The sequence below is a fragment of the Pongo abelii genome, chromosome 23 (assembly GCF_028885655.2).
Source record: "Pongo abelii isolate AG06213 chromosome 23, NHGRI_mPonAbe1-v2.0_pri, whole genome shotgun sequence".
Classification (NCBI taxonomy): Eukaryota; Metazoa; Chordata; class Mammalia; order Primates; family Hominidae; genus Pongo; species Pongo abelii.
Genome location: NC_085929.1, coordinates 36,388,287 through 36,402,856, shown reverse-complemented (window position 1 = coordinate 36,402,856; position 14,570 = coordinate 36,388,287). Strand labels below are relative to the sequence as shown.

At 38.6% G+C, this 14,570-nt stretch overlaps 1 protein-coding gene across 12 annotated transcripts in view; it reads right to left on the bottom strand.

The window, feature by feature from the left end:
* Positions 1-14,570, bottom strand: part of MTMR3 (myotubularin related protein 3) — a 147,081-nt gene that overhangs the window by 61,503 nt on the left and 71,008 nt on the right. For 9 of the 12 annotated variants that reach the window (XM_063722716.1, XM_063722713.1, XM_054542957.2 and 6 more), the window contains exon 1: positions 12,062-12,120. The exons of 1 other annotated variant lie outside the window; for it this stretch is intronic. The gene's annotated coding sequence lies outside the window, so the exon portion shown is untranslated. 12 annotated transcript variants of the gene reach the window in all.

The following is a 14,570-nucleotide window of genomic DNA, read 5'->3' as shown; positions in this document are numbered from 1 at the left end:
AGGATGAGGAAGAACCTTATGGTTCAGTAACAGACCAAGTTGGAGTCATCATTCTTAACCACTCTTCAAACCAAGCCTAACTTTTGTGATTTGGCCTAGCTCAAGAACTGAAACTAATGTAAAATTATCTCATTTATTCATTCCTTTCAATAAATATTTATTCAATATTTTCTACACTCCATGCACTGTTGTAGACTTTGGGGACACCACTGTGAACAGAAATTCATGGAACTTAATTTTATTGTTGGTCTTTCTCATTAGAAACAAAGAAACAGATAACTAATGTTAGGCAGTAGGCAACTGCTGCAAAGAAAATAAAGCAGGGTTTGGTGATGGTGTAACAGAAGTGCTACTTTAGATAGGAAGGTAAAGATGTGCAAAAAGGCACTTACTGGAATTAAAAAGGAGAAGGGCAAAGGCAAAGAAAATTTGAGGGTATGAACTTATTAAAAGAACTGGATACTGTTATAAAGAACCTTTTCAAAAAAGAAACATACTGAATTACTTTTAAAAAACTGTCCTAATATTACACAAAAGGTATTTGTGTTTTAGAATAAAATTTCTAAAGATAGCATCATAGACACATTCAAACTGCTGTATCTTAAACAATTTAAATGGAAGTGAATTTAATGTATTTTGCAAAACTATTAAATAACAAAATATAACTCCAGTGAGGAAGATACTAATGTCAGATGTAGGTGGAATGTGAAGGTGAAACCCCCATACACTGCTGGCGGAATGTAAAGTGGTACAACCTCTGAGGAAAAGTTTGGCAGTTCCCAAAAAAGTTGTAGAGTCATCATATGTCCCATCAGTTCCACTCCTGGGTATATACCTAAGAGAACTGAAAATTATGTCCACATAAAAACTTGTACACAAATTTTCATAACAGCATTATTCATGATGGCCAAAAGTGCAAACAACCCAAATATGCATCAATCAATGAATGGATAAACAAAATGTGAATGGATAAACAAACAATACACACACACACACACACAGTATATATAATGGAGTTATCCAGCAATAAAATGGAATAAAATACTGATACATGACACACATAGATGAAAACATTATGCTAAGTGAAAGAACCTGGGGCACAAAAGGCCATATATTGTGTGATTCCATTTGTATGAGATGTCCAGAAAAGGTAAATCCACAGAGACAGAAAGTAGATTAGTGGTTGCCAGGAGCCAGGTTGAGGGAAGAATAGGGAGTGACTGCTAATGGGTACAAGGTACCTTTGTAGGGTGATGAAATGTTTGGAATTAGGTAATGGTTAATGGTTCTACAGCTTTATGACTATACTAAAAACCACTGAATTGTATACTTTAAAAGGGTGGATTTTATGTGATATGACTTATAGCTCAAAAAAAAAAAAAAAATACACAGGCCATGTGCAGTGGCTCACTCTTATAATCCTAGCAATTTGGGAGGCCAGGACAGGAAGACAGCTTGAGCCCAAGAGTTCAAGGCCAGCCTGGGCAACATAGCAAGACTGTCTCTACAGAAAAAAAAAAAAAAAAAATTAGGTGGTTGTGCACACCTGTAGTCCTAGCTACTTGGGAGGCTGATGTGGGAGGATCCCTTGAGCTCAGGAGTTCAAGGCTGCAGTGAGCTATGATTATGCTACTGAACTCCAGCCTGAGTGACAGAGCAAGACCTTGTCTCTAAAAAACACGGCGCGTGCGCGCGCACACACACACACATACAAAATAGAGGTGAAGAGTAACAATATAATCAAACTCTTCATAAGATAAAAATAAACGCTGCAAAAAAGTTACAGTATCAACCCAGCAGCAATGAGCATTCTAAGCCCCTAGACTATGGTCCCTAAAGACTAATTCCCACTTCAAAAGGAGATGGGGCACCTGAAAAAAAATATAACCAATTCCAGGTCTAGAACAGAAAATGTACAAATTGATTCTGAAACATCATCTGAACTGGAAAGTAAGAAACATATAAAAGACTACTGAGGGTAAGTCAAAAATAATTGGGAGTCAATTTGAAGAGACTCACTAGCTAAAAATGAAACAATTTGAGCAAAAATGGTTAAATGCAATGGATTGGGTTTCAGCATGTTTAAATATGAGTTCATAAAGAAACATTCTCTCTCACACACACACACTGAGACACACACACACACACACACACACACACTGAGACACACACACACACACACACACACACACACACACACACACACACACACACACACACACACACACACACACACACACACACACACACCCACACCCCTACAGGTCACCAGTGGAAGATGTTAAGGAACTAACCTTATATTTTTGAAAACTAGCAAGTAAGGGGAAAGAATCAAGTATTTATCCTGCCTTTCTTACACAAAATGAACCAGTATAGAATCAAGTAGTTGATGAGGGAAGAATTCTACCTAATATACAAAGAAAATAATTTGGTAATACTATTTTACAACTGCTAATGAAATACAAGATGCAAATAATAATCTAGTCTATGGAAAACTACAGGAAAATAACCCCTATTCTGTAAGTAAATAGCAAGACAAAAGATCGACATAGAAGGGAAACCTACAGAATTAAAAGAGACTTAAGTGACCATGTCAACCAACTGCAATATATAGATCTTATTGGATCCTTATTCAAAGTATAAGCTGAGACATCTATTAGGGAAATCTGACCACATACTAAATATCTGATGATATTAAGGAGTTATTAATTTTCTATATAATTGACAATGTTACTGTGGTTATAGGTTTTTGTGTGTGGTGATGGGTTTTTAAAAAGAATTTATCTTTTAACTATAAAATACATAAAGTTATATACCAAGGAGTAGGCAGAATGAGTAGGAGTACCTCTGAAACAAGATGGGTCATGAGTTGGTAACTTCTGAAGACCAGTGAGATAAGTTAATGGAGATTTATTAAACTATTTTCTCTACTTTTATATATTTAAAATTTTCACATAACCATAATGGCAATTCTACCTCAAAACCTCCAGTTATTGAAGAATCAAAGAGTCAAAGTTTTATCTCTCATAAAACCATTGTTTATACAGTAAACCTATCAATATGCATTGTTATGTCTTTCAGATTTTTTTCAGAGGGATTTAGAGAAAAACTCTCACAAGCAGCCCAGATGTCCCAACTAAAATGTACTCATCTGCAGTGACACTGAACTAGAAATCAAATTCCAATTACAAAATAAACTCTCAATCTGCAGTCACATTATATATATATATACACATAAGCTATCTTCCCAGTCGAATCTAATTTGTTTTGTTTTGTTTTGTTTTTGAGACAGTCTCACTCTGACGCTCAGGCTGGAGTGCAGTGGTGCGATCTCAGCTCACTGCAACCTCCGCCTCCCAGGTTCAAGTGATTCTGGTGTCTCAGCCTCTCAAGTAGCTGGAATTACAGGCATATGCCACCACGCCTGGCTAATTTTTGTATTTTTAGTAGAGACAGGATTTCACCATGTTGGTCAGGCTGGTCTCAAATTTCTGGCCTCAAGTGATCTGCCTGCCTTGGCCTCCCAAAGTGCATGAGCCACCACACCTGGCCTACTGTAATTTTTTAATGAGTACAGAAATACCAAGACAAAGATTTGCCACTTGGCATGAAAAGTCTCAATTTAAACATAGTCTTCACCCAGAAATAAGGCCTTCCATTTCTATACCAAATAGACTCTGTAAAATGATGTTCTGCACTTCAGTCAGTCAAAATTTACCAATAATCTAGCATGTGTTAGACAGTATGACACTGTTAATTCTGCATTAATACAGCTTATATACCATTGCAGAAGACAGAAAAAGATGGTAATAATTACAAATTGTGCTAAATGTGATAAAGGAAACAAACGGGATGCTGAGACAGGGACTGGGGTTTGGGGGTACCGAAGACCTACTTTAGATAAAGTGATCAGAAAAGACTACTCTCTGGGGCAAGGCCAGTTTCTAATATACAGAAGTGCATGTGTTCCTCAGACAGGAAAGACCTTGATAATTTTGAAGAACTAAAAGGAGGAAACCATTGTAGCTCAACTGTACTGAATCAGAAAGAAGAGTGGCACAACTTGAAGTTGGAGAAATGTAAAGGAAAAGATCATGTGAATCGTAGTAAGTTTAAAATACAGTCCAAATACAACAGGGAGTCATTGACAGGTTTTAAATAGCTGAGTGACATGATTTGATTTTAAGATCACCCTGGTTGATGTGGGGTGAATGGATTAAAAGAGAAAAAGAATAAAGAAGAGAACCGGAAGACAATTACAGTAAGAGACTAGTGGCTTGATTTAGAATGGAGGCAGTATAGATAAAAGCCTAAGCATGTGAAAGATATCCTGGTGTATAACTCACAGGTTTAGGTAGAGGCCTAGATGTGGCAGCAAAGGGAGATTAAGGAATTTATAGTCCAGAGGAGATAAGAAATAGTTAAAGTAGTTCAAAGTAAGAGGTGCTGCTTTAAGTATCTGAGAAAAGTTAAAACTGCTATAGGAATTCCAAATCCATAAGAAAAAGCCAAGATCACAGGAAACTGTGCAACCAATCAGAATCAAGTACTTGCTAAAGGTTCCTTTTAAAACTAGAAAGAGCATTAGACCACTCTGGGTATTATGTAAAACAACAAACAAAAAATACTACAAATCGCAGATGTGACCAATCCTTAGGAAATATTCAGGGTTCATTACAGCACCTGACTTGCAAAATATGAACCCCACAGTGGTAGTTACACCAACAGTACAAAAGGAAGAAATTGAGTCATTACTGTTAGTCTGATAAGCAGTGTAATACTTCTTAAAATTAGTTATACTAGTAATGCACATGCTCAGTAAATAAGATACAGATGTAAAAAGTAAACAAGTAACCTCATACTCTGCTAGTGAGAATGTAAAATAGTGCAGCCTCTTTGAAAAATAGCCTGGCAGTTGCTCAATTAAACACAGAGTTACCATTTGACTCAACAATTTTACTCCAAGTTATATATCCAAGAAAACAAAAACAAATATCCATGTAAAATCTTGTAAATACATGTTTATAGTAGATTTATTCAAAATAGCCCAAAGGTGGGATGGGCTATTTTGAAGCACGTATTAGTACTTCATTCCTCTCTTTTTTTTTTTTTCCGAGACAGGGTCTCACTCTGTCACCCAGGCTGCTGGTGTGCAGTGGCGTGAAGATCTCAGCTCACTGAAACCAAATGTCCATCAACAGATGGATGAATAAACAGAATGTGGCATATCTAAACAATGGAAAATTATTTGGCCATAGAAAGGAATTAAGTGGGCTGGGCACGGTGGCTCACACCTGTAATCCCAGCATTTTGGGAGGCTGAAGAGGGCAGATCACAAGGTCAAGAGATCGAGACCATCCTGGCCAATGGTGAAACCCCATCTCTACTAGAAGTACAAAAATTAGCTGGGCGTGGTGGTGCATGCCTATAGTCCCAGCTACTTGGGAGGCTGACGCAGAAGAATCGCTTGAACCCGGGAGGCAGAGGTTGCAGTGAGCCGAGATCGCACCATTGCACTCAAGCCTGGTGACAGAGCGAGACTCGTCTAAAAAAAAAAAAGAATTAAGTGGCCAGACACAGTGGCTCATGCCTATAATCCCAACACTTTGAAAAGATGTAGTCAGCACACTGCTTTTACCCAGGTGTTTGAGACCAGCCTGGGCAATATGGTAAAACCCCATCTCTACAAAAAACACAAAAATTGAGCCAGGCATGGTGGCTCACGCCTGTAATCCCAGCACTTTGGGAGGTCCAGGGAGGTGGATCACTCAAAGCCAGGAGTTCGGAACCAGCCCGGGCAACACGGCAAAACCCCATCTCTATAAAATAATAATAATAAAAGAAAAAAAGATAAAAAATACAAAAACTAGCTGGACGTGCTGGCATGTGCCTGTAGTCCCAGCTACTCGGGAGGCTGAAAGTGGGAGGATCACTTGAGCCCAGGATGCAGTGGCGAGGTTTCAATGAGCCCAGATCTTCATGTCACTGCACACCAGAAGCCTAGGCAACAGAGTGAGACCCTGTCTCAAAAAAAAAAAAAAGAAAAAAAGAAAAAAGAGAGAAAGGAATGAAGTACTGATACAGGCTTCAACGTGAATGAACCTTAAAAACATTATGCTAAATAATGAAGCCAGTCACAAAAGACCACATATTGTATGATATCATTTATATGAAATGTCCAGAACAGGACAATCTTAGAAAGCAGATTAGTGGGTGCCAGGAGCTGGGAAAGACCGAGGGTAAGAGAGGTTGACAGCTATGAAGTTTTGTTTTGTTTTGGAGACAGGGTCTTGCTCTGTTGCCCAGGCGGGAGTTGCAGTGCTGTAATCACAGGATCATGGTTCACGGCAGCCTCAACCTCCTGGGCTCCAGCGATCTTCCTGCCTCGGCCTCCAGAGTAGCCAGGACCACAGGTGCAAGCCACCACACCCGGCTATTTTTATTTTTGTGGGGGGAAAAGGGGAGTCTCACACCATGTTGTCCAGGCTGGTCTCGAATTCCCAACCTCAAACAATCCTCTCACTTCGGCCTCCCAAAATGCTGGGATTACAGTCATTAGCCACCACACCTGGCCTGAAGTTTCTGAGGTGAGGAAAAGGTCCTAAAATGGACTCTGGTGATGGCTACACAACTTCGTGAATATACTGAGCCACTGAACTGTACACTTTAAATGGGTGAATGTATACTATGTGAATTTTATGTTATTAATATATCTGAGTTAAACTTATTTAAAAAAATTGGTAAGCAGAAGTTCGCTTTTCACTCCTTACTGCCCTTTAGTTCATCTACATGTAAGTACAGCAAATGTTAACTATTTCATAAGTCTATCCAGACAGTTCTCTATGCACATACAGTCAAGCTTCGTTTAACGATGGAGACATGTTTTGAGAAATGCATCATTAGCAGATTTAGCTGTTGTGCAAACATCACAGAGGTATTCATACAAACGTAGATGGGACAGTCTACTGCACACCTAGGCTATATGGTATAGCCTGTTGTTCCTAGGCTACAAACCTGCACAGCATGTTACTGTACTGAATACTGCAGGCAACTGTAACACAGTGCTCCCTATTTGTATATCTAAACATACATAAACAGAAAAGATACAGTAAAAATGATACAAAAGATTAAAATGGTACACTTGTATAGGACAACACTTACCATGAATGGTGCTTGTAGGACTGGAAGTTGCTCTGGGTATGTCAGTGAGTAGTGAGTGAATGTGTGAAGGCCTAGGACATTACTGTACACTTCTACAGATTTTATAAACACTGTACAAGTAGGCTACACTAAATTTATTTTTTAAAAAGTAATTGTACTAAGACATTATGACAACTACAACTCCACTAGGTGATAGTTATTTTTCAGCTCCATTTTAATCTCATGGGACTACCATCGTATCTTGGGTCTGTTGCTAACCAAAACATCATTATGTGGCAGATGAGTGTACAAAGACACACATTATCTACCCCCCAAAATGGGTGGGGTGGGGTAGTCATACTGTAGTTTCTTCAGTATATATTCTTCAATTAATATAACAAATCCCTCCTATGTCAGTATATACATATGGCAGTTCGGTATTCCATTATACCCCAATATATCATAACTTAACCATCCATCAATTAGTGAGACATTTACGTTGTTTCCATTTTTCCATTACCACCAAAAAAGCCACAATAACCACCCTTATCCGTATCTATGCACAAGTCACTATTTCTGTAGCCCTAATTATTCTTAAAAATGAATATACTAGGTAAAAGCATATAAATTTGGGGGAGGGGTTGCAGAGGGGTTATTATTGCCAAAGACTACGTACTCTTCTATTAAAAAAAAAAAAAACCAACACATATTTATCAACTTGCCATGTTTCCAATGTTCTGTAATTTTAAAAGTTAAAATAAAAATACGCCTAAGCATTGTTTGTATTAATTCCGAAGTATGTTTATACACATACAAAAAAATTATATAATGGTTGTTAACAATCTACCTTTCTAGGGAAGAGAGTGGGAGCAGTGACTTTCAGTTTTTAAACTTTTAAAACATTTGCAATTAGGATAACAAATTTTTCTACAAAAAAAAAGCTTTTAAACAGAAAACTCAAAGTAAGTTTTAATGAAAGGTTTTCATTTAAACTCAGAGTGTTAAGATAATAAGCCTCAAGAAAAAACAATCAGGAAGGTAAAGCAATGGCTCTCAGGGCTGCCATATACGAACTCTATGACCTTGAGTGCAAATCACACTACCTCTCTGAGCCTCAGTTTCTTCACCCAGAAAACAAGGAGGACAATCATTCCATCAAAGAGTTGTGAGAATTAAGATATAACGCATATAACATGCTTAGAATAGTTACTGGCATGTAATAAGCACTTTTTAAATGAGTATGTACATGTATTCATACATATGACAACACATGGTTATATAAAGACTGTACTTCATTAAATGTTTCATTACAGAGAATTTGGATAGGACAGTTTCCAACACTGTCTTCTTTTTTGTTCGTGCATATGCACGTGCATTTTTTTTGAACCATTTAAAAGAGGTTTGCATACAAATATCTCTTTAACTCTTACTACTTCAGTATGTATTTCCTAAGAAAGATAATCTCTTATATAACCACAGTTCTAGTTTCAATTTCAGAAAATTTAACCCTGATATAATGATCTACCATATCTATTCCAATTTTGTCAATGAATCCCATCATATCCTTTATCCTTCACAGCAATATTCCCCTCTTTGGTAAAGGATCTAGTCCAGGATCATATATTGAAGCTATTTTTATATCTCTTTAGTCTCCTTTAATCTGGGGCACATATTAATTAAACAGTATGTTTCCTGGCATCAAAATTAAATATATTTACATCTTTCTCTTCAAACCTAGATCATGCTTCTTCAGATAAGAACGTGGCCACGGGCAGTGGCTCACACCTGTAAGACCAACACTATGAGAGGCTGAGGCAGGAAGATCACTTGAGCCCAGGAGTTCAAGACCAGCCTGAGCAACATAATGAGACCCCAGTCTCCACAAAAATAAAAATAAAAACAAATTAGCCTAGCAAGGTGGTACATGCCTGTAGTCCCACCTACTCAGGAGGCTGAGGTGGGAGGATCACTTGAGCCCAGGAGATCGAGGCTGCAGTGACATGGGCAAGAGAATGAGACCCTGTGTCAAAAAAAAAAAAAAAGAAAAGAAAATTAACACTTTTACAAATTTACATTATTACGGCAACACAAATATTAAATGCTACAGAGCCAAGTAATATGTTATTACATTTCTGGCCGGCACAGTGGCACACGTCTGTAATCCCAGCACTTTGGGAGTCCGAGACAGATGGATCACTGGAGATCAGGAGTTCGAGACCAGCCTGGCCAACATGGTGAAACCCCGTCTCTACTAAAAACACAAAAATTAGCCAGGAGTGGTGGAGCCTGTAATCCCAGCTACTCAGGAAGCTGAGGCAGGAGAATTGCTTGAACCCAGCAGGTGGAGGTTGCAGTGAGCCGAAGTCGCGCCACCACACTCCAGCCTGGGTGACAGAACAAGACTCTGTCTCAAAAATAATTAAGTAAATAAAATAAAAAGGATTACATTTCCTTCACTACAGATCTAATCTGCAACACTCCCCACCCCCCTGGCTAAATGAAGATTAAGATTCCTATTCCAAGCCTGAAGGTGAAATAATCTTTCTTTTCTTAATATATGAGAATTTGACAGCTGGAACCTGCATGCTTCTCTCAGCTCCATCATCAGTACCGCCCCATGATATGACTTCTCAGAAATCTTTACAGAAGCAAACCAACATTTAATCTTCCTACTGAACATGGAATCTCATCTTTCACGCACCTGTTAAAGAGAAATTACTCAATTCCTTACTCAAAAACTAAAACTTATACTTGCAAAGAATACCTCAAGTAATACACGGAGCAACTTGGACTACAAGGGCACAGATTATATATACCCTATGATCCTCCACTATACAGAAAAGTGGGGAAAAAAAACAGTAACCTAAATCAACAAGATTATGCTGAGCAATCTCTACTAAAACCAATCTATTATCCTCCCCTACTCTTACCAAAACAAAAACTCTAGTCAAGAAGAATTTATACTGAGAAGGCACTGGTATCCCAGGAGTCTAGGAGTGTTTCTGTGAACTGACAATTCAAGTATCAATATAGTTCTTGCCTTCAAGTGCATTCCCAATCCTGTGGGGGTGACAGACAAATATAACCAATAAGACAGAGTGTTAAGAGATACAGAAATTTAATTCCATGGTAATGCAAAAAGCAGAGAAAGAGATTCTGAGCTGGGCACTTCAGGAAGACTTTCTGGAAGACTCAAGCTTTTAATAACTGAACCAGCCAAATTTTGAGCTACTGAGACAAGAGGGGAACAGGAATGGCATGGCAGCAGAGTAAGACAAAAAAGCACCTTGGAGAGTATTTGAGAGACAGGAGGTAGGTCAGTGTGGCTACAAGAGATGAACTTGGTACACAGAGAAAACAGGTGACAAGCTGTTTGAAGCCCACCGGTAAAGAACCTGAAATGTTATGCTAAGGAGTTTGATCATTGTTCTAGAGGCAATAGCAAGGCAACAGTTCCTGAACAAGGAAATGATCTGGATTTAGGAACTTAAAACCAAGGCAATAATTTGTCTTCTAATAAAACTGTACTACAGTTCCCTAAACAGGTGGCAGAAACAAGAGGCACTAATAAAGATTTACCTACTAAGAGACACACAAAGGTCTATGAAAAGGACGTTTTATGAAAAAGGACAAGGTTTAGCAGCCACACTGGAGAAAGGACTCGCAAATTTTTCAGAACTTGTTTTTCTCATTAAAATTCATATTTGCACTACAGTAATCCCCTGCCTTATCCTCAGGGAGTATGTTCCAAGACCCCCTGTGGATCCCTGAAACTACAGGTAGTACTGAAAATGAAAAATAAGGCCTCTTATTACTAGAGTTAGTTCAGCAGTTCCCCCTTACCTTCTTTCGCTTTCCGAGGTTCAGTTATCCAAGGTCCAAAAGTACTAAAATATCAAGAGAGCGAGAAAGAGAGACACTGCACATTCATATGACTTTCATTACGGTGTATTGTTGCTTGTTCTATTTTGTTATTAGTTGTTGTTAATCTCTCACTGTTTCTAATTTATAAAGTAAACTTTATCATAGGTACATATGTAGAGGAAAAACTATATATATCTACATATGTACCTATGATAAAGTTTATAAATTAGAAACAGTGAGAGATTAACAACTAATAACAAAATAGAACAAGCAACAATACACCGTAATGAAAGTCATATGAATGTGCAGTGTCTCTCTTTCTCGCTCTCTTGATATTTTAGTACTTTTGGACCTTGGATAACTGAACCTCGGAAAGCGAAAGAAGGTAAGGGGGAACTGCTGAACTAACTCTAGTAATAAGAGGCCTTATTTTTCATATAGATATATACCAATTTAAGAAAACTCAAAACAAGAAGCAAGTTTGAATTTAAAAGAACTATATCAGCCTGGGCAACAGAACAAGATCCTGTCTCTACACAAAAAGTTTCCAAACTAGCCAGGCCTGATGGCACACACCTATAGTCCCAGCAACTGGGAGGCTGAGGCAGGAGGATTGCTGTAGGCCAGGGGTTCAAGGCTGCAGTGAGCTAAAATCACCTAACTGTACTCCAGCCTGGGAAACACAGCAAGACTGTCTCAAAAAATATATATATAAATAAATAACAAAACAACTGGAGATTGACAACAACTATTTATTTTAGACAAATGATTAGTGCTGCAACTCAAAAATCTCAACTTAAATACAAGTTTTCCAGTACACTATTACAGTGCAATTATATATAGAAAAACTGACCTGGTATGAGTCCTAGTGGAAAAAAAAAAAAAATCACATGTAAGGACATTAAAGTGAACATAGAAAAACTCATCTAAATAATCATGGACATTGACAAACAGATCCCCAAAAATCAACCTGTAAATTAATTTTTCCTTGCCTCGAAACAGCACAGAGAGAGTACTGGAGGGGGGCAGGGGTGGCAGGAGGGAGAAACAAACTTACCAAATGAAGTTTGTCCCAATAACTTTTTCTACTAGGAGGTTTCACAAGGAAGTCTGCAAAAGAAAAACCAGTTATTTTATAATGACAAATATCCTAAGAATCAAGTTAAGCCACTTAGAGAAGGGTCTTGTGAGGAGATCTACCAGTCATAATGCTATGACAATAAGATTTTTAAATTGGTGCAACATGGAGTATTTAGTCAACCGCAGATTTTAGAATGTTTAATTGCACAGAACGGTCCCAGTCAAGCCTTAGCATGCCTTCAGAAATTGCAGAACTGTACAGAACAGAGCTTTCCAAACCCCACAGAGAAGCTTATTTAAGTTTTTCTCAGTCAAGCAAGCATCATTTCTGGTGGCTTCCTGGGTAAATCGTTGCCAATACAGGAACAGGTACTTTACAAAACTAAAAAGATCACAGACACTCTAGGCTTGGACTTAGTTTAAGGTGTTTTGTACACATAATTGGCTTCTATCAAGGGATCTGTCCTTTTGTTTAAGAAAAAGGGTAAGGAGAATATGGCAGAAAAACAAAGAATTCAGCCAGGCGCGATAGCTCACACCTGTAATCCCAGCACTTTGGGAGGCTGAGGCAGGCAGATCACTTGAGGTCAGGAGTTAGAGACCAGCCTGGTGAACATGGCAAAACCCCATCTCTACTAAAAATACAAAAATTAGCTGGGTGTGGTGGCATGCGCCTGTGATCCCAGCTATTCAGGAGGCTGAGGCAGGACAATCACTTGAACACAAGATGTGGAGGTTTCAGTGAGCCAAGATTGCGCCACTGCACTCCAGCCCGGGCAAAAAAACAAAACAAACAAAAACAAAGAATTCTTGTCACCACTAGGCAACAATCTGAACTTTACAGAGATAAAACATCTAAGCGACCTGTTCCTTTGTGACAATTTCTCTAAAGTTGTGCAAACACGACATCCATTTGAGCTGTTTAAACGACATGGAGTCACATAAATGAACAAGATTGCTCAGAATATCAAAACTGAAATTACAAAGTCAAGGCCAGGCGCAGTGGCTCACGCCTGTAATCCCAGCACTTTGGGAGGCCAAGGTAGGTGGATCACCTGAGGTCAAGAGTTCAAGACCAGCCTGGCCAACACAGCGAAACCCCAGCTCTACTAAAAATACAAAAATCAGCTGGGTGTGGTGGGGCACACCTGTAGTCCCAGCTACTCAGGAGGCTGAGGTGCAAGAATCACTCGAACCCGGGAGGAGGAGGTTGCAGTGAGCTGAGATTGCGCCACTGCACTCCAGCCTTGGCGACAGTGCGAGATTCTGTCTCAAAAAAGAAAAGAAAAAAAAAGTCAGTGAAATATGGTACATTATTAACTAAGAACCATAAAGGAAAGCTAAATATGCAACAATGAAGTGTCTTAACCATTTTAAACATAATATTTTTGTCTCCCCAATAACTTTTATGTTTTATAACTCAGGCCATATTATTCACACACACTATATGACAATGAAAATAGCTACTCATAATTTGCACCTTCAGAGACTAACTGTATTTAGTATGAAGACCACTCTTGCTATTAAGTTGCTTAACTAAGTATTAAATACAACATAGTACAGCAGGAAAAGTTGAGGGATTTGTAAATCTGTAGAACCTTTTCCTGCAAGAGTATAATTCTACCTGAGTATTTGCATGAAATACATACTATTACAAATTATTTTCCTTTTTATTTTTCCTTTGTATTAGAGCAAGGACATTATATTGCTTTTTAAAAATTATGCCTGGCCGGGTGCAATGACTCATACCTCTAATCCCAACACTTTGGGAGGCTGAGGCAGGAGGATCACTGGAGCCAGGAGTTCAAGACCAGTCCAGGCAACATGGGGAGACCTCATCTCTATAAAAATTTAAAAAGCTGGGCATAGCAGTGCACACCTGTGGTCATAGCTACTCAGAAGGCTGAGATCGGAGGATGGCTTGGGCCCGGGAGGTCAAGGCTGCAGTGAGCCACAATGGTGCCACTGCACTCTAGCCTGGCCAACAAAGTAAGACCCTAGATTGTCTCAACAACAACAACAACAACAACAAACAACAAAATAATGGAAAAAAAGGAAGCAGAGCAAGTTGTCAAAAATAACTGAAAAATTGTAAGGCCTGTGGTAACTAGAAAAAGGATATTATCATTAAGAAATGAAGGGTAGATCCCAATGAAGTTATCAAGCTATGATATGCTGGCTTTAACAGTGACCTCCCAAGTAGATATACGTCCAACAGGTAAATTGGGGGAGAAATGGTTCAAGAGACAGGTCAAGTCGAAGGGCAAGAATGAACTGATGGTGCTAGATTTAATTCAGGAAAATCACTATATCTGCTGTAAAAGCTATCTGACATGTTCTAAAAATTACATGATAATTTATTCTGTCAAAAAGATGAGGTATCTTCAGTAATACAGAAGTGTTTGTGTAAAGTTTCCACAGGTGCTGATTAACTTCCAAGAGATGGATCAAACAACAAGGGAGATTCAACAAAAAAGGTTCAGGTA